Source organism: Puntigrus tetrazona, chromosome 7, assembly GCF_018831695.1.
Source record: "Puntigrus tetrazona isolate hp1 chromosome 7, ASM1883169v1, whole genome shotgun sequence".
NCBI classification, from domain to species: domain Eukaryota; kingdom Metazoa; phylum Chordata; class Actinopteri; order Cypriniformes; family Cyprinidae; genus Puntigrus; species Puntigrus tetrazona.
In genome coordinates, this window is record NC_056705.1 from 23,729,113 (window position 1) to 23,751,828 (window position 22,716).

The 22,716-nt window shown below is 36.8% G+C and overlaps 1 pseudogene; it reads right to left on the reverse strand.

Annotated features, from left to right (window-relative positions):
• Positions 1 to 330: 330 nt before the first annotated feature.
• On the reverse strand, positions 331 to 12,076 carry LOC122348285 (annotated as a pseudogene).
• Positions 12,077 to 22,716: the final 10,640 nt, after the last annotated feature.

Below are 22,716 nucleotides of genomic sequence, written 5' to 3' on the forward strand. Positions count from 1 at the left end.
GTTTACAGTAAGCCTATCAAGAGAGAACATATTTATGTTCATTAGCTCTTTGCTTTTCCTTTTTCATCTCTCAGTATCTGACTCTCCTTATTCACCCTTTGAGTACTACTCTCACCACAGACATTATTTTATTCTTATAGACACACATGCAAAGTAAATGTTGTGCTGCCCTAAAGCCGAGTGTATGGATAATGGATGAACTGACAAACTGATGGACAGTCTTGAAATATGAACAGTATTTCAAAGAGATGGGGTGAGATCAGTGCTCTCGTACCTATTGTGATTCTCTGCACATGCACTGGAAGCATTTGCTAACTGCTTGGGGCATAACAAAGCTGTCACTGACCTTCTTTTTCATTTTAGTATTAGCAATGTATTTTTAGTAATAGAAGAAGGCATTTTTGTTAGGACAGCTACCAAAGAATTGGGTTCAGGACATGTGTGGACAAGCCTCTACATGGCAATACAAAATCACAAGACCTTCAACGTCATTTGTAATGAGTTGAGAGACATTGATTACTGATAACCAATGAAAAGAGTAATCATTCAATTACCTTGACCGCTGGATCAATTCATATCTTTTATTTAACACTTGCAGCCCAGCTCGCGTCACTAAGGAATTGCAGGCATGTTTGCATTTTGTTTCATGCAATGTCCATATTCCAGCCTACAATGGTAGCTTACAAAGAGGAAGGCTCAATCCTTTCATGGTCATGTACATAAATGCTGCCTGGAAACAAAGGAATTTATGAGCTCATTTATAACAACTCTTTTGTTCAAAATTTCCATTTCACTTTATTACGCCATGTGTCACCTGAAATCACATCTCGTCTTTGTACATCTTTTACACATCGATGTTCTTCTTGAGGAAAATGGGTTTAATGAAAGGAAATGTGATGGGAATACAAACTGCTCCTTAATCAGGTCATTTTTTAGGGGAGTGAAAGGATATAAATCAGACCAGATTTCCGTAGCAAGTACACATGCCTACTTTGTGTCTTCATTGTAGTGTGTCTTCACATCCTTCAAGAACAAAGAAAAACAACCATGGTTTCTCTCTCAAGTGGTTCAGTTTTGCTAGAGGGAACACTTGGATGGTTCAGTAGTCTCTCAGCTCTGATGACTTAACAGATAGTGCCAACCTTATCAATCCATGAAGACATCAGCAACCGCAGCCCTACAAAGGCAGATGTAATAACCAGCAGGTGAAAATCTAAACAGCAGACCTGCAGCTTTTTTGATATGTGTTGAAAATCTTCCTCCTGCAACAACGGTTAGAGCGAGCGCATTGCTCCTTTGTCTCCTGTGTCTGAACTGAGAAGAAGGATTCTTTTGATGTTCTTCTCATTTTCTACTCCTCAAACCCAAAGGTTTTTTTTCTGGTCTTTCTGTTGCTCATCGCTGTCTGGAAAAAAGGTTTCTAAACGCATTGTTGTAGTTCTTATTAAAGGCTGTGTAGATCAGCGGGTTGAAGAAGGAGTTTGAGTAACCCAGCCAGAGGAAGACACTTTTCCAGACAGGAGGGATGTCGCATGAACAGAGAGGAATGATGAGCTCAGCAAGGAAAAAGGGAATCCAACAGAGCACAAACACACCAATCAGGATGCCCACCATCAGAGCCGCTCTCCTCTCTTTCTGCTCTCGCCACGTCTCTCCATCCGTCTGGAACGATACAGTAGCGTGACGAACTGTGAAGGCCATCTGTGGCTGTCGTTCAGCCTCCTTAACCTGCCAGTAAAAATGCAGGATGAGGACATGTATTGGTAGTGTTAATGAAGCACAAAACTATCTGAACGTGAACTAAAGAATTTGCTCTTAAAGGACACTAAAGCTTAAATGGTTCATCATTGTCTGATAGCAGGCAACTTTCTTTGGCTTCTCTACAATCTATATCAACCGTATCCACATTTTAATTAAATCAAAAGTTCTACAAGGGGGTGAATGCTTTTTACAAGTTAGAATCTTGCAATTACTTGCTATAACGACTTGGCATGAATGCACCTAAAGTGTTGTAGCAAAGTCATTTAAGTACAAAAAGGTTTTTGGAGAGATTAACTCCATTTGACAGACTGTTTAACTTTGTGCAGCTTGTTTATCAGCTATATTAAAGTAAATTTGAGAAATGTGTAGACAGACATGTATAAAACGAACAAAGTTACATGGCTTCAAAGTTTCTTTGATTAAATTTTGAATTATGAATTTGACACTTCTTTTTCTATGAATCTGTGCATAGTTGAACCGGTCTGACACAGAACTGACATCAAAATGTGTACAGTTACTGCTTTCTGCCCACCAAGCATGTTCAACGATGCAGATTCATAGAAATTCATATTTCATAATTAAAAATGTAATCAAAAAATACTTTGAAGATGTGTAACTTTGTTCCTTTTATACATATGTCTTTGCTTTTCTCAGCTTTACCTTTGCTTTAGCGTGTAATATAGTTGTTTGCATTTCAACAACGTGCACAAAGTTCATGTCAAATGAAGTTAATCTCTCCTACAAAACACTTTTTTCTGTACTTCCATGACTGCTACATCACTTTACGTGCATTCATGCCATGTCGCAATTACCGTAATTGCAAAAAGCATTCACCTCCTTGTAGAAGTTGTAATTTACATTTTAATTAATTAAAATGTAAAGGAATAAACTGGAATTTTTTCTGAGAGCTCCGACTTGTACCATGTGACCACTGCAGATTCAATTAGGCATTGATAGTGTTGCCACAGAAACACAAATCTAAATCCGAGGTTATGAACAGCTCAGAGTAGAAAGTCAGGTGTTGTCATCTAGAAATTACGGTAATTATGACATTGCATGAACATAGCACATGTTACACTTCTGCATAATGCCTGCTGATTACCTGTTCTGGTCCGCCCTCAAAAAACTACTGTTTATTTGATATCGCTATGTCGAGAAGACACTATTTTTTTTTTTTCTACAATACCACAATTACCATAGATTTGACGTTGAAACCCCTGGAGCTGAAACCCAATTATGCTAAAGAGAAAAACAATCAGAGACTATAACACATACATGCATTAATGCTGGAAAATATGAAGCCGATTTCCCCAGCTTTGTGAAACTGACGTAGCTTCCGCAACACATGTTATGTGACAAATCTCACATCGTTTCCCTTGAAAGCAGAGGTGTGAAGTTTCTAAATAAAGACAGACTTAGATTTCCTGTATATGCTCACAAAGTTCATTACGACCAACAAGTCTGAACTGTTTGAATCACACACTACTTGCAATAAGCATTTGGCTCAATTGACCTTTTGCAATTATCCTTTTGGAAAAATGTCTTTAGTAATATTTTAGATGAATCTCTGTGTTGGCAAATCACCAACATGTATAATTAAGCGATATCACAGATTTTTATGTGCCAAAAAAGTTTTCAAAGAGGCATCAAGCTTTATGTGTTGCCAAGCAACGGACAGAATGACAGTGTGTTCTACTCCACTTCCATAAGGTTCACATACTCTAGTCTAGAACGGTGCAAACAGACAAGCAGGGTGATACAAACACTGAAACATCCTGGTGCTGTTGTAAATTAAATTAGAGTACCAGCACTAACTGTATATCTTTAATATCCAACTGTATAACACCATATGAATGTTGTTTGTGTATTACATCTTGTTTTTACTTTTGTTGGAAAAGCTGTAGTTGAGTTCACAGAATATTGTGGCAAAACAAAGCACAGTTACTATGTATGTGTGTGTGAGTGTGTGTGTGTGTGTGTGTTTGTTAGTGCATTTGACAGATAAAGGAGGCAACAAGGCAATTAATTGATTTTTTCGGATCAGTGTACGTTAGTGAGAGTAATGAACTTAAGTGTGTGAAAAGAGAGTGTGAGGCTGTTTGAGTAAATACAAAAGGTAGAACAAGACATAAAAGAGATGGTGGACAGTGCTACATATAATAAATTACACAGTACAAACACACATAGACATAACACCAAATGGACGTTGACTGTGTATTATATCTTGTTTTTAAAATATTATTTAAATTTACTTTTCCTGGAAAAGCTGTAGTTTACAGAATATTGTGGCAAAACAAAGCACAATTACTACGTATGTGTGACTAAAAGAACACTAAAAATGTTCTGCTTGAGGAAAGAGGGTGGACACAGAGCATCCATCTAGCCTAGATTTTTTCTGTGATTAATCTAAACTTCATGTGGAGAATTTAATTTAGAGTATGCCAAATAATGATAGAATGTTGTTTAAAAGCAACATCGTTTTCAATTACATAGTCATGTTATTTGATGTGAAAATAATCACTGAGGTTTAATTATATGTTAAAAATTGACTGTAGAACTCTTTAAAATTACATTATCTGGAAATCTAAAAAGCCAATAAAAATATTAATATTTTTAAATGACTGTTCTGTGTTAGGAATCAGTGTGAAGCTGATTCTAATTATACTCTTTTCTCTCACTCTGGGCATGTGTTTGTTGGGTGGGAACTGTGTCACTGTGGGGCAGGTGTCAGCTCCTCATGGTTGAGCCTACCTTCTGAGAAAATAGCTCTGCACTGTTACCCAAACATTCATATTCCCTCTCTTTATTAGGGCTCTTGATTTTTCATTTTAACCTCACTATCTCAATCCCACAGTGGAGCTATGGTCTGACCATCTTGTGTGAACTGTCCATATGACGGCTAATCAGAGCAACTCAAATACTATGATATATACTTGATTAAAACAAATTAACAAATCATTCTCAAAAAGTATTCACCCAGATAGATAGATAGATAGATAGATAGATAGATAGATAGATAGATAGATAGATAGATAGATAGATAGATAGATAGATAGATAGATAGATAGATAGATAGATAGATAGATAGATGCACACAAGAATACAAAGGATTAAAAATCTGAATAACTGCATTAATTGCTCATTAAATGTATTCTAACACACAACCAGTTGTACTCTTTTACATTTTACTCAAGACATTGTGTGATCATTGACAGGGCAGGCTGTCAGTGAAAAATCAGTGAAACGGTTATCACTTCCCCGAAAGCTAATTGGAGTTAGTTAAGGAGATGAATTTTGAATTATGGGCCTTGAACCATGCCTTGATCCCATTAGCCTAAGAGGGCATTACAGAGATGTATAAGCTACAATCACATTGCTAATAAATCTACAGTAAGAGAATGCGTCTACAAATGTAGAACATTTTTGACATTGATACCCTCCCTAGGTCAAGGTATCCTGCAAAGATGACTCTAAGAACAAAATTGGCAATTCCAAAAAAGGTGAGAAAGAACTCAAGAGTAACAGCCAAAGACCCCCTAAAACAGTACAAACTGCATAAAATTGTGTCAAAGTGTCCACTACAAGAAAAAAAAACTGAACAAGAAAAGATAGAACAAGGGAAGCCACTGCTGCCAATAAAAATGGAGGCATGTCTGATGTTTAACCAAGACAACTTAGTTTCATCATGGCAACTCTTGAAGAGTTTGGTAGAACATTTTTTTGAGCATTTGGTGTAATGCAATGTGTTTATGCAGTTTAAGGTTCAAAAAACACATTGTTGCGCCTCAAAGCCCTGCCTTTCTGAAACAGGTCGATTTGTACAAAGCTCATTGTTCTAAAGAAGTGAGGTGTGCTCTAATTGGCCAGCTATCCAGTGCATTGTGATTAGCCGAATACCTCAATGCATCGCACCTCGTAAATATAACACCATTTCTGCATTTGTGATCAGAGAAACGACAAAAGACACTACCCTTTACTGCTTAAAACTCGCATTTGAATAGTAAGTAGCAGATTCTGTAATAATAAAATGTACTTACATAAGTAGGGGGGCAATCACTACGGCAATCACTGACCAACTATTTAAATGTTAGTCTCATTGTCTGCTGATGCAACTACAGATGTGCCATGTGAATAATGATGTGATTTTATTCCATTAAATTAGAAGCTTTCAACCTGCACCATCTAGAGTTTCATGAGTTAGTTCCACAAAACTTTTGGAAAAATGCTCTGTGAACAATTAAGGCAAACACCAGCTCCAAAACCTTATCTCAGCTATAAAGCATGGTGGACAGAGCATCACGGTTTGCCTCAGGATGTAGACACTTTGCAATCATTAAGACAACAAAAAATTATACATGTATCAAGGCATTATAGGAGAATGTCAGCTAATGACTTCAGTCTTCAAACAGGCTGGGTGATGCAACAAGACAATGAGAAATCAAACAAATAGCACCAACTAAATAATGGCTGAAAAAGAAAAAGATGCCTGGGTCCTAACCTTGAGCTGATTACAATTATGTGTCATAACTTAAAAGAGAGCTGTGCTATCAAAACAACACAAAAAATTTATACTGAACTGAAACAGATTTGTGGGGAAGAATTGTCCAAAATGGGTCAAATGTCTTATAAGAACCTACAAAAAAATATTTGTTGCAGGCTTTACTGCTAAAGGAGAATTTACTAAATAAAAAAATAAATAATAATAAAAGAAGTTACTAAATTCAAGGTTTCATTTACTTTCTCCACCCTGCACTGTGAACAATTACTCAATGCATTCAACAGAAGTGAAAAAGTTTTTATTATTACTTTTTCTCTCTAGTTAATCAAAGATTACCATATTTATGAGCAGTAGATGCAGAAATCCAGATATTTATTTCACAAACTTATTCTCATCACTGTACACAGTCTTATATATGATAACTTGTTCTTTTTTACCTCTATGACCTCAGCCATGGGTGTGATGGTGTTGGTCTTATGAGAGCCAATGCGAATTTGGCAGCCTTGTAAATCTTCCAGTAGACAAAGAGCACCACACAGAGGGGCAGGTAAAACGCTCCAAAGGTGGAGAAGACCGTGTAAGAGGGCTCCTGGCTTACTTGACAAGCCAGGCTGTCTTCCGAGTATGTCTCACCCCAACCGAAGAGTGGTAAAGGGAGATAACAGACGAGAGCAGCCACGTGAGGCCGATCATCACATTGGAGATTCGTTTACGTGTCTTCAGCGTGTACTCCAGGTGGCGTGTGATAGACCAGTAGCGATCTAGGGCAATGGCCGTCACATTCCATATACTGGCTGTGCAGCAGAGCACATCGCAGGAGATCCAGACCTGACACAGCGCCCGACCCAGAATCCATCGCCGACCGTAGAGCTCCCTAACCAGACTGAGGGGCATTACCAGTCCTGCAACCATCACATCAGAGATGGCCATAGAAGCGACCAGGTTGTGAGGAACACGATGAAAGGTGCGCACCCTCAGGATGGTCACCAAAACCAGGAGGTTCCATACAAAGGTGGCCACCACAAGCATGGCCAGCAAAGTGAGCGTGAGAACACTGAACACAGAAAACGGACGGTACAGATTACCCGATTCAGATCCTCCCGAGATATTAGCTAAGAGATCTGTAATGTTGGGTTGAGTCATGGCAGCATGTAATGGTATGCAAATAGATATTTGGCTCTCATTAGAGGACAAGGTGAAAATAAATGCCACAGACACAGTTACTGTTTTTTTAGGTCAGGCATGGTTTTCTTGTTGGATGTCTCCAATTTCATTCATTTGAAAATATTTGCTGGAGTTCATTTTCTGAGTGGGCGTCATGTGTTCTTGGCACGACAATCTGTGAGCTTATTGTCCTTTAGCTCACAGTTCTGTATGCTGGTCACTGAAAAGGTAGGCGTTTTAAAGTACTGCCATACTCATTATAGATGACATTATGATTGCACACATTGATAATCATTTTTAGTTTACAGCCTTTTGCAATTTAAAGGCTCTCAGGACACATCTGAAGATGTGAGAAGCCATCCTCCATCCTATAACACAAGAAAAAAGGGTATAAATAAATTTCATTGTTCATCCTACAAAATCATCTTATTCAGCCACCACCTGAAATAGCTCTACTGCTCTAGGCTATAGAATGGGCTTCCTTCTTTTTTCTCTTCTTCTTATATATATATATATATATATATATATATATATATATATATATATATATATATATATATATATATATATACAGAAAAGAAAAAGAAGGAAGCCCATCTCATTTATTTCCACCAGGACATTGTAAAGACATCATAACATCAAGTCTCATTCTGGATATAAACAGTACAAACGGTATGCTTTGTATAACTTCACATTCCTCATGGAGGGGACATCCAAAGTAGAAATTCATCACTTGTGATGTCCCATTGTACTGTACCAATTTTATTAAATCAGCAAGGACGAATAGCAATGCAGAACATTTGGGCTGATGAATAATTCTCCATTCCACTCAACTGCACATTTGTTCCTCATGGTTATGCCTTGTGCTTACAGACTTTTTATGACATGACTTTTATTTTAGCCGCTCATTAATCTGTACAATAGAAACCTGACAGGGAAAATGATTTAAAGCTCATTATTTATTATTTTTACTCAACTTAATAATAAATTAGCTCTTTTATTATTTATTTTTCTGTAATTCGCCCCACAGAGTCCATGAGGTTTTAAACACTCCATTACGTTAGATGTAATTTGGTCTAAGTGCTTGCGGAAGAGATTCGGTTCAATTATTTGTGGCAATTGAAGTTACACAAGAGACTTCAATTGACTGCCTGACTTCATATTGACCTTCTTGCAATAATGTCAGCTGGTAAAGATCTATCCCAAAGGTAGAAGCATCTTTATCCCAAAAGCACAGCCATCTACACTCAAACGACGTACCAGAGTCTGTCAAAGACATTGTTACAGAGCCAAAAGGCTTTGATTTTCATTAGTTCCTGATTTCTGCGTGTCAAAATCGAACCTCTGTTGGCTTTTAAAACTCGATTAGGGGTACAAAGGCCAGCATGCTTGTCAAGAGAGCTCAGTGGTAGAGTCATCAAAACATCAAATACCAGTCAGCTACTCAACAGTGAAGGGAATATTACAAGCTGTCGTATCAGTGATAGCAACAATAAGAGGTCTGAGTTTTCTGCCCTGTTGATTGCTGTGTGTGCTTGCTCTCCGTTTGAAAAAAATTAAACTAACACAAATATCATACTTGTTTTCTTTTGGCTGAAAAGAGACAAAGCATAAAAATAGAAAATAAATGGGATACCTGACAGAAGAGTACAGACATTTTGTGTTGATTAACGTACCTCTGATTGCTCATAGTGCATATCATTACCCAGCATGCTCATCAGTAAGTCTAGAGTCTGTCCTGTCAGGTGGAACCGAAAGGAAACACACGATGTCCACACTCGACATGCTCATTACCACACACAAGCAGAGGAACACTGATTACAGATTCCTGCTCATTTTCTCTCAGTGCTTCTGAGCTCTGTTTATGCTGTTGGTATGACAAAGTCACTCTAAGGAGAAAATGACATTTATGGAAAAGATCTAAGATATACATCAAAAAACGTCCGTCAGAGTGGCTTGCTAAAATTGCCTACCCTTATTTTTGATAATATTCATCCTTTTTACCTATCATTTCTCCCACTTTCATCTTCCTTTACTCTCTGCATCTCTTCATGTCATCTTTAAATCTTTCCCTTCCTCCTTCGTCCCCATCTCCTGTATTAGCTTGTGCCCAAAGCCATGAAATTGGACACACATGCACCTAAACACATATTCAGTAGCAAGAAAAGCCCTCGGCATATTGTCTCTGGTGTTGTTCAACTAATCATCTCTGACAGCTTCCCCTCAGCAACTAGGGCACTGGACACACACGCTGAGATAAAGACACCTGTCATTTATAGCCATTCCACAAGAGTGAGATTTAATATTTTTGGATTTTTTTTTTTTTTGTGACTACACAAGCTTCAGAGGATGAAAAGCATTCTGTTGTGTTCTGGAGTTTTTGAGTCTTACTTACTTAGCATGCCACATGACAGAGACAGAAATAAACAGCAAGAGATTAAAGGGATAGTCCATTCAAAAATGAAAATTCTACCATCATTTACTCATCATCATTTGTTTGAACTTGTATGACTTTTTAGTCTTCTGTAGAATACAATAGATGATTACATAATATTCATATTTGAGTGAACTATTCGAGACAGAAGAAAAGAGAATATTATGTACTTTGAAATACTCTTTTATACATAAGGCGTGCTCTTGGAAGTCTTTAATGGATTGGTCAGTACAGCTCAATATTTAACAATGTCCCCGGGTGATAAACTCAAGCAATTAACCTGCATAAACTTTTCTTAAGTATACTTAAATGTTTTGAACCTTATTTGACAACAGCATTTAGCTTTTAGACCTGATTAGAAAGACAAGGAGCTGGTTCCCACAGTGGCTGCAGATAAACAGTTAAGGTTCCACAGGGTTCGTTTCAATTAAGGTGATGCAGGAACTGAATAGTTACAGAGATCACAATCCTGCGCTGTCATAGCGCTCTCGAGCACAGCATATAACCACAAGCTGCTGCAGGGGTTGTTTCGCAATCAGTGTAGTGCATGTTATTTTGAATAAATAAAATCTAATATATCTGACTGGTTAAACGTAGGTGCTTCACATGAAGCAATTTGGCTCATGCATGTGTTATGCTGGCTATTATCATGCGCATTTAAGTGTCATCGATACCCAAATCCTGTTGAAATGAAAGATTAAAGATGCTTAAAAAGGTTTGATGATTTTAGTGGGTCCTCTTGCCATTTTATAGACGTTTATAATAATTTTTCAAGCTGGCCTGACCAGCCTATAGACCAGCTAAACCAGCATGACACATGAGAGCAGATGAAGAGATCTAATAATGATAATCTGTACAAACACAATACAAACCTAGTGAGAATAAACTGCCTAGTGATTTATAATAGTTATAAAATTACGCAAATGCATTATATGATTGGTCTGCAGTGTCTAGATAAACCAAAAGCACTTAATGAAGGCAATTATGACAGCCACTGAACAGAATTACAGTGTAATAGGATAGTGCTTTGTTTGTCGAAAACATTTAAGCAGCAATAAAAAATAAAATTATTACACAGTGATAACATTACATTTCCAATTATACTTGTTTTAATGAGAAGGGGTTACTTCGTACAAACACGGAATGGTTTTACCATGTCAATAAACCTACTTAGAGAGAGAGAGAGATTCAGTCAATGGACTTACTCTGAAGCTTACTGACAATAGTTCAGCGAGAGATGCGTCATATTCGCCACAACAATAACATTAAAAAGCAGATCTCATCGCTCGCTTTTTACTGACACATTCTCTTTAAGTTAAGTTAATTAGATTTTCTGTTTTAAAAACGTGTTTGGACCGACTGTTAACGACATGAGATTATTCCTCTTGCTATTTTATGTGCTTGCTGGCAAGAAATTCTATTTATTTCCCGCACAAAAGGGGAGCTTTATGTAGATCAATGCCCCAGCATGAGTGCAAACTGTCTGATTCAAGCACTTGTCACTCAAACGAGGGTCTCGCGCGGTGCTGAAGCATCAATCGCTGATTTCTAAGAAAATGCGCGCGACTATCAGCAGCAGCATCCCCCGAAAGCCGTCGCGCTGTAGTGTGTTGAAAACATCTCACTTCAACGACAACCTACTTCAACCGTTCAAATCAACGCATATCAGAAAATTAAAGCAAGATCGATTGTGAACGGAAAATAACGTGTGTTTACTTCTGCGGGCGCAATTAAATGTTCCTGCATCCACTGGGGACCGAAACTGTCTCCTTCATTTTTTTTTCTGATATCTGCCTTTTAATCATGACATTTAAATCTCAAAGGCTTTAAAGGCGCTGCGTTAAAAACGGTTTGTCCATACTTCACTTGAAGGGCACTCAAATATTTTCTCTGAGCTTTACCTCCTACAGGAAAGGACGGCAGTAAGTAACATTTTGCAACGACCGCCCCAGATCACTTATTTTGATATGCATATGGACAACACACAGCGCGTATCTCGGTAAATGTCGCCAATGCAGCACACTTAAGACAGCATCATGTACACTTTGCATAAAGCACATGTCTACTACAGCTCTTAATACTCACCCTTAATCGCAAAAGCAATACGAAGATGCTGCAAAAGTGCAGGATTGCTTCGCTTTTGGCTGTCGAGCGCAACTGTTCTGCCCACCTGAAACCGTCTTCATCTAAAAACACTATACTTGAGTCAAGGCTTCAGCACCGCATGTGGATTGAACCAATGTGTGGCGTAGGGGTGCTGCGTGCATACCTTCCGCCAAAGAATTCGAGCAGATAGTATCACTTGATCAGTTCATTAAGGACGTTAAGCTGTTTGGGCACTAAAAGATTCTTTAAAATACTGCAAACATCGGTCAATTGTACACTATTGTTAATAACAGATCGAGAGCGCGAGGACTAAACCTTTTACCTGTCTTGAATTAAAGTTGTAAGTTTTGTTGTGTTTTAGTGACATGGAGGCAGTTCAGATCACGTTAACGCTCTGTTCCACACAGTGAGCTGTATTAATATTTAATTAGTTCAATCGGAGGCTTATTTCAGTTACAGCTGATTTTTTTCCTCGCGGTGTAGCTGGGTTTTCTCGAGCGCGCGCTTTCCTTTGGGACCAGCGCCCGCATTAAACTGGAAATGATACATCCTACAGGGGCCACGATGCTAAATTCAATCCAAAAAAAGGTCTTCATATGTCAAACGCTAAAGCTAGCAGAGATTCTCATAACTCAGAATAGGCAGGATATGATTGCCTCAATCCTTTGACCCACAACAGTCGATAATCCAATAACAAATTATGTTTGTTGTATGAAATGAAATACAAAAAGGGATCACTGCATCCCAGTTTGATGTCATATTTGCGTATATTTGTTTTCACCTGGTCGATGAAACAAAGTAATTTCATTTATATTCAATTTAAGGCATGTTTTCACATGGCAGACTAGGTGAAGTTAATGCTTTGGCGTCATTTGGTGGCATGTAATATATCCTGTAAACTTTCTGAAGGCTTTCACATCCCATATCCCCACACCAATTTATGTTCAAATTACAATACAGAGGCACCATCCTCCAAACGTGTAGAATACGTCTACCTCCATATAACAGATAATGTTACTGTAATAGTGTGACTGTGCCTCATGCACATCAATGCACACAAAGGTTGCTCTGTTGTGCTGAACATAAACCTCCACAACAAAGGAACAGTTTAAAGAAAAAAAAGAGAATGAGCTTGTCCTAGCAGTTTAGCCACTGTGTCTAGTGCTCTATTGTGTATATATATATATATTTTTTGTCTTAAATAGGCTTGTCACAGAGACGGAACTAAGTTTAAGGGCAAATGGGATTAAAGTCAAGTTCAAACTGAAAATGGTTTACTTTGGTCATTCCAAACGTGTTTGCAGAGCACAAATGAAGATTTTAGGTTTGTAAATGTGGAGTGAACTGTTATTTTAAAGGATCTAGAGAGGGTCATTCGCAGTTGTCTTTAGTATTCTCTTCTCCCAAACAATTTGCTCCAGCCAATAAATTAAAGGACCCAGTAATCACACATCTAAATAGACCTATACTGGAAAATCACTATACCAAAAATGATGTAAAAACAACTTTAATAATAAGCAAACTTAAATATACGACAAAACATGCTAAAAATAACCTGTTTGGGTTGCTTTTCAGATCCAGCATGATACCTCAAATAAGCATAGCAATTAAAAACGTTCACTTGAAAAGGGCAAATTTAAATGGTCATAACAAGGGTAATGTTGGAGACCAGCAGAGTGGCCTTTTCATTCAATGTCCTTTTTTAATGAATCTGTTGCGTGGACTCAAGGGAAAATTAAGCTATTCATGCATTTCAACTCGTTCTCTCAATTTAGGGACTGATTATAATCTCCATCTAAGTCTCCTGCAGGATTTGCCATATGTGTGGCATAAAATCATACTATTGAACAGATGACAAATTGCCCGTATATAGGTTGATCAACAACCTAAACAATGATTTCTGAATGTGCATGCAGTGTCAGTTAACACTTATAATATGCCGTTCTTTGTTTGCTGAACTTAAGATAACAACTGTTCACTTTTACACTGCATTTTGGATCCAGCTGATGTAACTTAAGTTTGACTGTGTAGGGTTGTGCAATCAGATTTTAGAGATGCACCGGTCATAAATCCTCAAAACAGCATCCTCAGCTTTATGTCTTAATTCCACAGTCTTGTCCACTATATTGTGATACTTAAAGTAGAGGAAATCAATGAGTCTCATTTTGGATCAATTTTACAGAAGTCGTTTTTCAGGGTTTATAACAAATCCTATGTTTAAAGCAGTGAGACCATTGTCTTTTTCTCAAGGATATTGAAGAGAGGTACCTGGAACATCATGGTTTTCATTAAATAGCTTGCCAGTATTGTTTACAGAGGAATGAACCAGTCTGAAATCATTTTTAAGCCTATTTTGTTTACATTTATATTCACACAGCGATCTAGGCTCGGTTATGAAACCGATAACAGCTCTAAAAGATTGTTGAAGGGGGAAAAAAAAGGAACGAGGATGATTTGGGGGGGTAATTGAAAAATATATTGTGAGGTGAGGGGGAGTAGGAACATTAAATGAGAAAAGGGATTAAGGAAAATAACATTAGAGCCGTAAGAGAAGAGCAGAATAAATTATAATTCAGCAGATGGCAAATTTGTATAGACTACCCCAGCAGAAGCGCTTTCTCAGCAGGTAGCCTTAACATACAGAAAATCACTTGAAGCACCATTTCCCTGTCCTTCCTTCTCTCTACCATCACCTTTCTGTCTCTCTCTTTGGTGTGGGCAGACAGTGGGAGCATGTGTGTTTTTAAATAAGAGATAGAGAGAGACATGGGGAAGAGAAGATATGAGACTTAGTGGCGGGAAACAGCTTTAGGTAGTCAAAGATGTGAAATACTGGCTGCTGAGTCCTTTGCTTCTCTTCCCTGAGGAGAAATTAAATTCACTGAAGTCCTAGGTACTTTAAGTGTGCTTCCGTTACTAAAATAATTAAAAGCTGCTGGTCACTGAGCCAATCACCGAGGAACATTGGAAAAACAACTCTGAAAAATCAATATGCAAAATTCCTTCAAATTAATACCCTACTTTTAAAGATCATATTATTCTAAAATTACTCTAGTCTTTATTATTATCCATATAGGATGTAGTTTGTTGATAATGAGCTGAGAAATAGTGTTTATGATACATCAGACTTGTTGTTTAGTTATAAGTTTACAGGTTTAAGCAGCATTAAGCAGATTGATATTAACTTAAACTTGCTGTTGTCGCTCTATATCAGATGACTCAGCTGGGTTACTGAAACTCAGCTTTTTTCATATCACAGATTCACTCATGTTTCACATCAGCTCACAACATCTTCCATTTCACTTATCTGCTGTAATGAAAATGTCCTCAGATGCCTCTAGTGTTAATATTAGTCTTAATAAATTGTTGCAGTCTTTTGTTGCTGATAGCTTTGTAGGCCTACATTTGAATTTATTTATAAAATGTAATATGCTTTTATAATATTATGTTATAATTAGATAATGTACATGCACCGGTTCATTACAACAGATTCTGCATAATACGAAAGCTAAAATTTTTACTTACATGTCTTTCAGCCACTGTCCATTTGTTTATACCAACAGTATTTCGATTTGGCCTTCATATCCATTCTTCTGTGAACAGGTTTGTGTGAACAGGCGGTTAAGGTGAAGGTTTCTCTCCAGTGCTTTTACATTTTCTGTTCGTGCAGAGAAAGCTGTCTTCTTCAAGAAGTTAACATATTTATCAACCTGTGTGCATGGAAATACATCCATGCATATGTGTACGGCACGCATTCTGTCACCTGCTGCACGAAGGGTCTGTGTATGAAATATACTCACCACACAGCTGAGGGGGGTGGTAGTGATGCACATTTTGAAATAAATGTGTATGTTCAAGAGAGGGACAGATGGCGCTTTCATGGAAGGCCATACTAATAACCTCTGCTTTAGAAAATGTGAATGGCCTGTCTTGGATACACTAGTCAGGTGTGAAATAGATGGGACATGAAGCCTCTGTCTGCCTTATTGAAAAGAGACTCATTTTTTCTCTTTATTAGCTAGCTCTCAGCGATAAGCTGGACTGAAGGGAAGACAAGACATCAATCAAGTCCAGTGAAAAAAAACTAAAACTATTCACTGTTAAAAGTTTCCCCTTTGACTCATTTTGCTAAAAAAAATGAAAAAACTTATTTACTCCCAATTAAATCATGTGCAAAGAATGCCTGATTGTTGTACATCTGCCATGCAAAATTTAATCTAGTAGATTGCACATTACAGTTACATTAATCGAATGCATTAAGCAAAAAAAAAAAAAAGTTTTGAAGAAAATCAGACACAGTGTTTTCCACCCAATCACAGTTGCTGGATGTAGCTTGGGGTAGTCCTCATTTATTGAGCTGTTTATATCCGACAATTTATTTTAGAAAGCAAATGATCTGCGTATATTTTATCAGCCTTGAGAAAAGTGGACTTGTTGAGGTGCTAAAGAGAATAAGAGGAGGCTTTCCAAGACTGACAGGCGAGCTAAAACACAAACACTTGTGTTTCTTGGCGTGTGAGAGATTCATTTAAAAGAGCAACAGTTCTTGTGGCTTAGCATCTTTGTAATTAAAATGAATAAGATAAACACTGTCAACATCACAACGAAGGCAACATATGCTGTCATCCTTTCCAGTAAACAAACACTTATTCACGCATGACTAGTTGTCTTTTTTTCATCATCCATCATGCAACTCTGACAAACATTAAATGAATTGCTCAAGTGACATTTCATTTAGTTTCATAAAATTCAAATGCCGTATGACTCACTTATCAGAGTAGTTATAGGGATTTTTAGATGCATAAAGGTTAGCACAAAGACAGGCTTTCTTCGGTTCTGCATATGCGTTCTTTCCAACGTAGAAACAGCAGCATTTATTGCGTATGAAGGCTCAACAGTATTGATGCGAGATGACTAGATTGTTGTTGTTGCCTCACCTGCTTTTATCCAGGCTGCCATCATTAGATCTGCTGGAGCACCAGAAACCCTTGCCAAATTATTGCCTTGCTACCTCATTAAAATGTATCTTCCCCTCCACTTCTCCACCTTAGCCTCTAGGGAGACTGAATCAGAGGGTCATATTCACACAAACACTGCAGGATCTAACCGACCTGACACATAACAAATTGAACTGCCTGCTCCAGGTCTGCTCTAATGTAAACGTTCTCAAGCCAGCAACCCACACGCTGACCTGCTTGTTCACTGACAATTACCAACACTGACACCGCAGGTCAAATGGATTATAACTGTTAGAAAACATTTGAATAAAAACCTGAACCAAAGTCAGAAGATATATTTGAATACATTTGTATTTTCATCTATCTAGGTCACTCTTTTATCATCGATCAGTGTGTTTTCAGCCTATCCTGTAAAGCTAGTGTCCTTGGCAACAGCTAAAGGGAAAAAAATTGAAAGTGAACTAATAAAAGAAGGATGCTAACTGCCTTTAGGAATTGTCCTTAACTGGAAAATATATTGCACGCATTTAATTAATTCGTTCAAAGTTTTTTCTTGTCTTTATTTTTTCTGTGTACATTTTATTAACTGCTGGCACATTTTTTTCTATAGCTGCTTTTTTTCAAATTGTAGCCTGAATAAACTCTTAAAATAGCCATCTAAGCACTTGAAATATTTCTTTGCTAGGTCACAATAGGCAATAGTCCAGTCAGTTACCTCAAACTACCTCAGAACGTGTGAACAAACTTGTATAATAATATGGTCAAACTATTTGGTCAGAAACTTGTGTTCATGCACAACTCAACCAAACAACAGTAACTAAGCCAAAGTGTATTTATGCGTCAAAGCTGTTTAACAATTTGGCAAATGCCATCAAAATGAAGTGTTTACTTGTCATTCTGTAAGTCTACTGATTCTACTGATATTTTTGTTGTTTTTTCACCACCCATAGCTGAATGCTATCGAGTATCACTAAGCTTTTTAGATGCAGTATAGGTAAAATTCTTCTGGGAAATGTAAATACTGTATTACACAGAAAAATAATATGAACATGTCTTTTTTACACATTTTAAATGTTACTATTATAATGACAAATAATTATGCGTAATTACATCCAAATAACCTTAAGCCAAAAGCTAATCATGTAGTAAGTACATGAAGTTACTTAATATTACTCAGTACTTAAATGTATGATTATACTGTAACAAGGACACCTTAAAATAAAGCCCAGCATTTATAGCAATGTTTTACATGTAAACAGAACATTCCCATTTGCCTGTCCATGTCTTGCATGTAAACTCACACACACAGAAAATCCCACAAAATGACATCCAGACAAGCTATAGGTAAAAAACTGACAGATTTAATGGTAATATTGTGATCAACGAAAGAATGGTTTAGAAGTTGTGAAGATTGTGACAAATGAGCGATAATCAGATCATCAACTTTTGCTGTGAACAAGAAACCCATTGTTCAGATATCTGAAATGATAGTTTGAAGTAAAAAAAATTAATTGAGCCAACGGCATTAAATCCACCCTCTAAAAAAACTATAAACAATAATTGTATAAACAAGGAACAAAAGACGTTTAATCCCTCAGTCTCTTCAGTGCAGAAAGGTTAAGCTTGAATTTACATTAAGAGCTTGCTGAGGGCTGTTTTGTTTAAGGCTCTAAAGTCTCTGGAGAATGACAGCAGACTACAGTAAGCGGCACAAAGAAAACTCTTCTCCAAGGGAACCGGTTTTATTTAGCCAGGCATAAGCAATATGTTTAGATGCCACGGGTTTGAAACAGAGGTGTATGGACTAAACGAAATTTGTAGATAAATATTCTGTTGTGTAAAACAGTACACACTCAAAAAAAGGAAAGCATTATTGTTTCAGATGGTTATTAATGAAATGCAGCGTCTTTATCTCTCCCTTAAGCTACACCACTGAGCAGAAAACCCATATTAAAAGAAAGCACGATCTTTACAAACTAATTAGAGGTGAACCAAATCTTATATGATTTGTCTGATAATTACTGCTAAAATGACTGGTGATAATTGAAAGTTAATGATTCATTAGAGGACTTAGTTTAAATTTCAGGAATAAGGCATTTCCCAGGCGGTCTTCAGCCCTCTGGGTGGACAGGCTTGTGGCAATGTCCTCTAAAGTTTGAAAAATGAGAATTGTGCTTCCCCAAGGTCATGTATCGCTAATAGATTCAAAATCAATCTTACAGTGTTTAATGAATAAATAAGCATAGGTAAGAACAATGTCGTTTTGCAGCCGGATAAGTCAATAAGATGCATTTACATTCTGTTGTGGTGTGTGGGTTCAGATGTCCTTTTTTTAATATGTAGAATTTGTGTCATTATGCAGACATCATGCGCTTAGCAGAATATCAAACAGAAGAGACGCATTCAGCTATCTTTTTCATTCATCGGCACAGCGGTTCTGCAGAGAAATGCTATATTTCCAGCATCTCAAAAAAAAACATTAACGGGGGTCTTGTTTCAGTTGAGAGCGTTAGACCCACTGACTGTGTATTTTTCCAATTACACAGCTACGCAACAAATAATTAATATTGTAAATAGATGAATGTAATAATAACACTGCACTGGATCAAATAAAAAGAGTCACATTTATTTGTATAGCGATTTTCACAATACAGTCGTCAGAGAGAAAATCATAACGTTAACATCTACAGTATAATAGTCATATTTAGCAGGGCTTGTGTTTACATTTAATGTGAACTATATGAATATATCACCGGTCAATAATAACGAATTGGCCTTGATGAATATCGCGAAATTTCTGACTACTGAAAGTCAGCATTTCACGCGAGCGATCCACACTCGAGCATGTCGGAGCGTCTTGAGGGAGACGGGGAGCAGACAGAACCGGCGGAGAACAGAATACAAAGAAACTCAGGCAGGTGGTGTTGTGCTGTTCCGTGTCATCGCTTCAGATATGCTGTTGGTCTTTCTGTCTTTGAAAGCTCCGTGACAATCAGACAAGGGCACACTCTGTGCTCTCTGTCCATCTGTCATGAACAGATACTTCTTAAAATAAGAAAAATAAGATTTCTAACTGAGTGAACTTTCACCTCACTGAAGAACCTGCCTTAAAGCAGCAGCAAGTAGCTGCTGAGGGAATATGTGCTTAGAGAATAATGAAAAAAGCTATAGCGTTTAACAAGTGGTTTTGAAAAGAAACCTTTTTATTGATGTTTTTAATGTATACATTTTTATTTAATATTGTTTGTTATTAATCCCGTGTTACTTTAACCAAAATCTTACATGTACGTCAATATAATATTTCTGAGGTCTTTTTACAGCTTGTTTTTTTAAACCATAAACAGAAGTTAAATGAACTATAATATGTAAATAGAATTTTTTAACTTAAGATCAAAACTGAAAACATGTTGTTAGCTAATATTACATTTATTTTAACTTTTATAATACTTCATTATAATACTTCAGTGTTATTTTATTTTTTTATGTACTTGAAAAAAATAAGTTATGTACTAAAAATAGACCTTAATAGAGTAAATTCTTGTAAAATGTGTAGTCAAAAAAGCCAAATAAAATCATAGTTTACAGTATGTGTTATGCATAATCACACTCTGGTGTTAAGCCAAAATTGGTGCTTTTTTTTTTTTTTTTTGATAGGAAGTGTTATGTACTTTTAGATGAACTGGTTTGAAACCTGAAACAATGTTTTTAATTAGACCAATAAAAAATGCATTTTAATTATTTCACTTGTTCAGTGTCTAATATCAGTGTGTTTGTGAATCTCTCACACACAAATATCTCAATCTTAAGTCCTGTCCTCATAACAAGACACGTGCCACAGATAACCCTCTGAAAACTTATGAAAACGTCTTTTCTTCTTCTTACCATGCCTGCAGTTATTGCCCAAAGCATCAGGGGTCACCGGTAATCAGAGACGACAAAAGCAAAAGAAGTTTACACTAAATTAATTCAGTTACAAACATTGATAATTGTAAATGTTATAGCTTTTAATAGAGGAGTTAATTGTTGGTAACGGTAATTAACTCTCTCATACGGGGTGCTGACTGACATCACATTTCAGCATTGTTTTGTCAATATTTTGCCTCTGCAAATAAATATTCAAATGGTTAATATTCATTGCGTTGCATGCAAAAAAAATCTAAATTGCAGCAAGAGGACAAATCAAATTAATTAACATATTTGGTAATTAGAAGTATAACTGAAAGTTGTCGCCCCCGTTGATTATCTTCATAGGACCCTTGTTGCTTTGTGAGCATCTTTAAAGCCTCTCCGTCAACAGCCACATGTGAGGCATCGGGCAGCGCTGCGAGGCTAATGAACCCGTGATGCTTTCATGAGAGATGATATTTTTAATTACTGTACTGTTTGGTTTTTCCTCTCCACATCTGGACTGTCTTTCCTTCAGTTAAATACTCTACAGTTGGATTCAGGGACTGTAGGCTAATTAGTGCAGTTGAGCTCAGGGATTAATCAACCAGTCTTATTTACATATTCATAGATGGTGTTGGCAAGTTAATTGAAAATGAGTAAGCATTTGTAGACACTCTTGGCATTTGTAGCATTTACTTGCTAAACCTTTTGTCTCAGAGACAATTACAGTTCACTTGTCAATCTGCTCACCAATGCTGCATTTATTTGATAAAAATATGGTAGTACAATATACAAGTATGATATGATGAAATAAATATAATATTATATATATATATATATATATATATATATATATATATATATATATATATATATATATATTTTTTTTTTTTTTTTTTTTTTTAAATAACTTTCCTTTCACCCTTCATTTGGAAAGACTTAGATACAGTGGACTTTTCACCCTTTCTTCGTCATTTTTTCAGGCTTCTTTGATAAACAGAAATAAAACAAACAAAAAAAGCAGATTGATTGCTTCACTGCCAAATAAAAATATGTCTTTCTTTTCTTGAAACGCTTTTTTTGAATTTAGGCCAACTCAATGCACTTTTCACCCTTTCTTTGTATCGATTTTTATTTATTTATTTATTTTTGCTGCAATATTTCCTTCTTCATTCTTTCTTCTGTCCTCACCATTGCTTCTTGCCACTAGACCTATTCCTTTTACGGTTCTCTCACTTGGTGATTTCTACCCACATCTTGACTTTTTCCAACCTTAATTTTTCAAAGCAAGTTTTGCATGATATACATATTCTGTGTTACAGGGTGACTGAAAACCCTTTTTTTTTTTTTTTCACACATAATGAATTAGGACACCAAGCATGGTGTCACACTGATCCCGCCATCTGTTTTGCGTGCTTTAATTGTTTTATGCATAATTTATGCCATAATTTCATTTTCAAATAAGCACAGGATAAAGCAACTTTGAACATGATGTACTGGAAACAGAAAGAAGTAATCTGTGCAGCTCTGAACTTGTGGGAATGACTGCAGCATTTCCACATTCAGGGAGGCAAACAGAACAGAGGCTTTAGCTTTGCCACTCTGGAGGGAAATTGGATTATACCATTTCAATCAGAAAGGAGGGTCCTTCTTCTTTTATTTAATTCTTCGTAGGTTTAAGTGTTTATCTGTGTATTACTTGGTCATAAATATTTTTATATCATGTATCTATTTTGTAAGTTTGTTTTGGATTACTAGTTTGTATTACTGAAAGTTGTCTTGTAATACTTCTCTCCCTGATGTAAGTTGGAATGTGCTCTTTGTTATGGCAGAGGCTGTGGCTGTAACCCTACTACTTCTGCAGCACACAGTGCATGGCCTAAGAGCTATATTAAGGCACAGTGCTG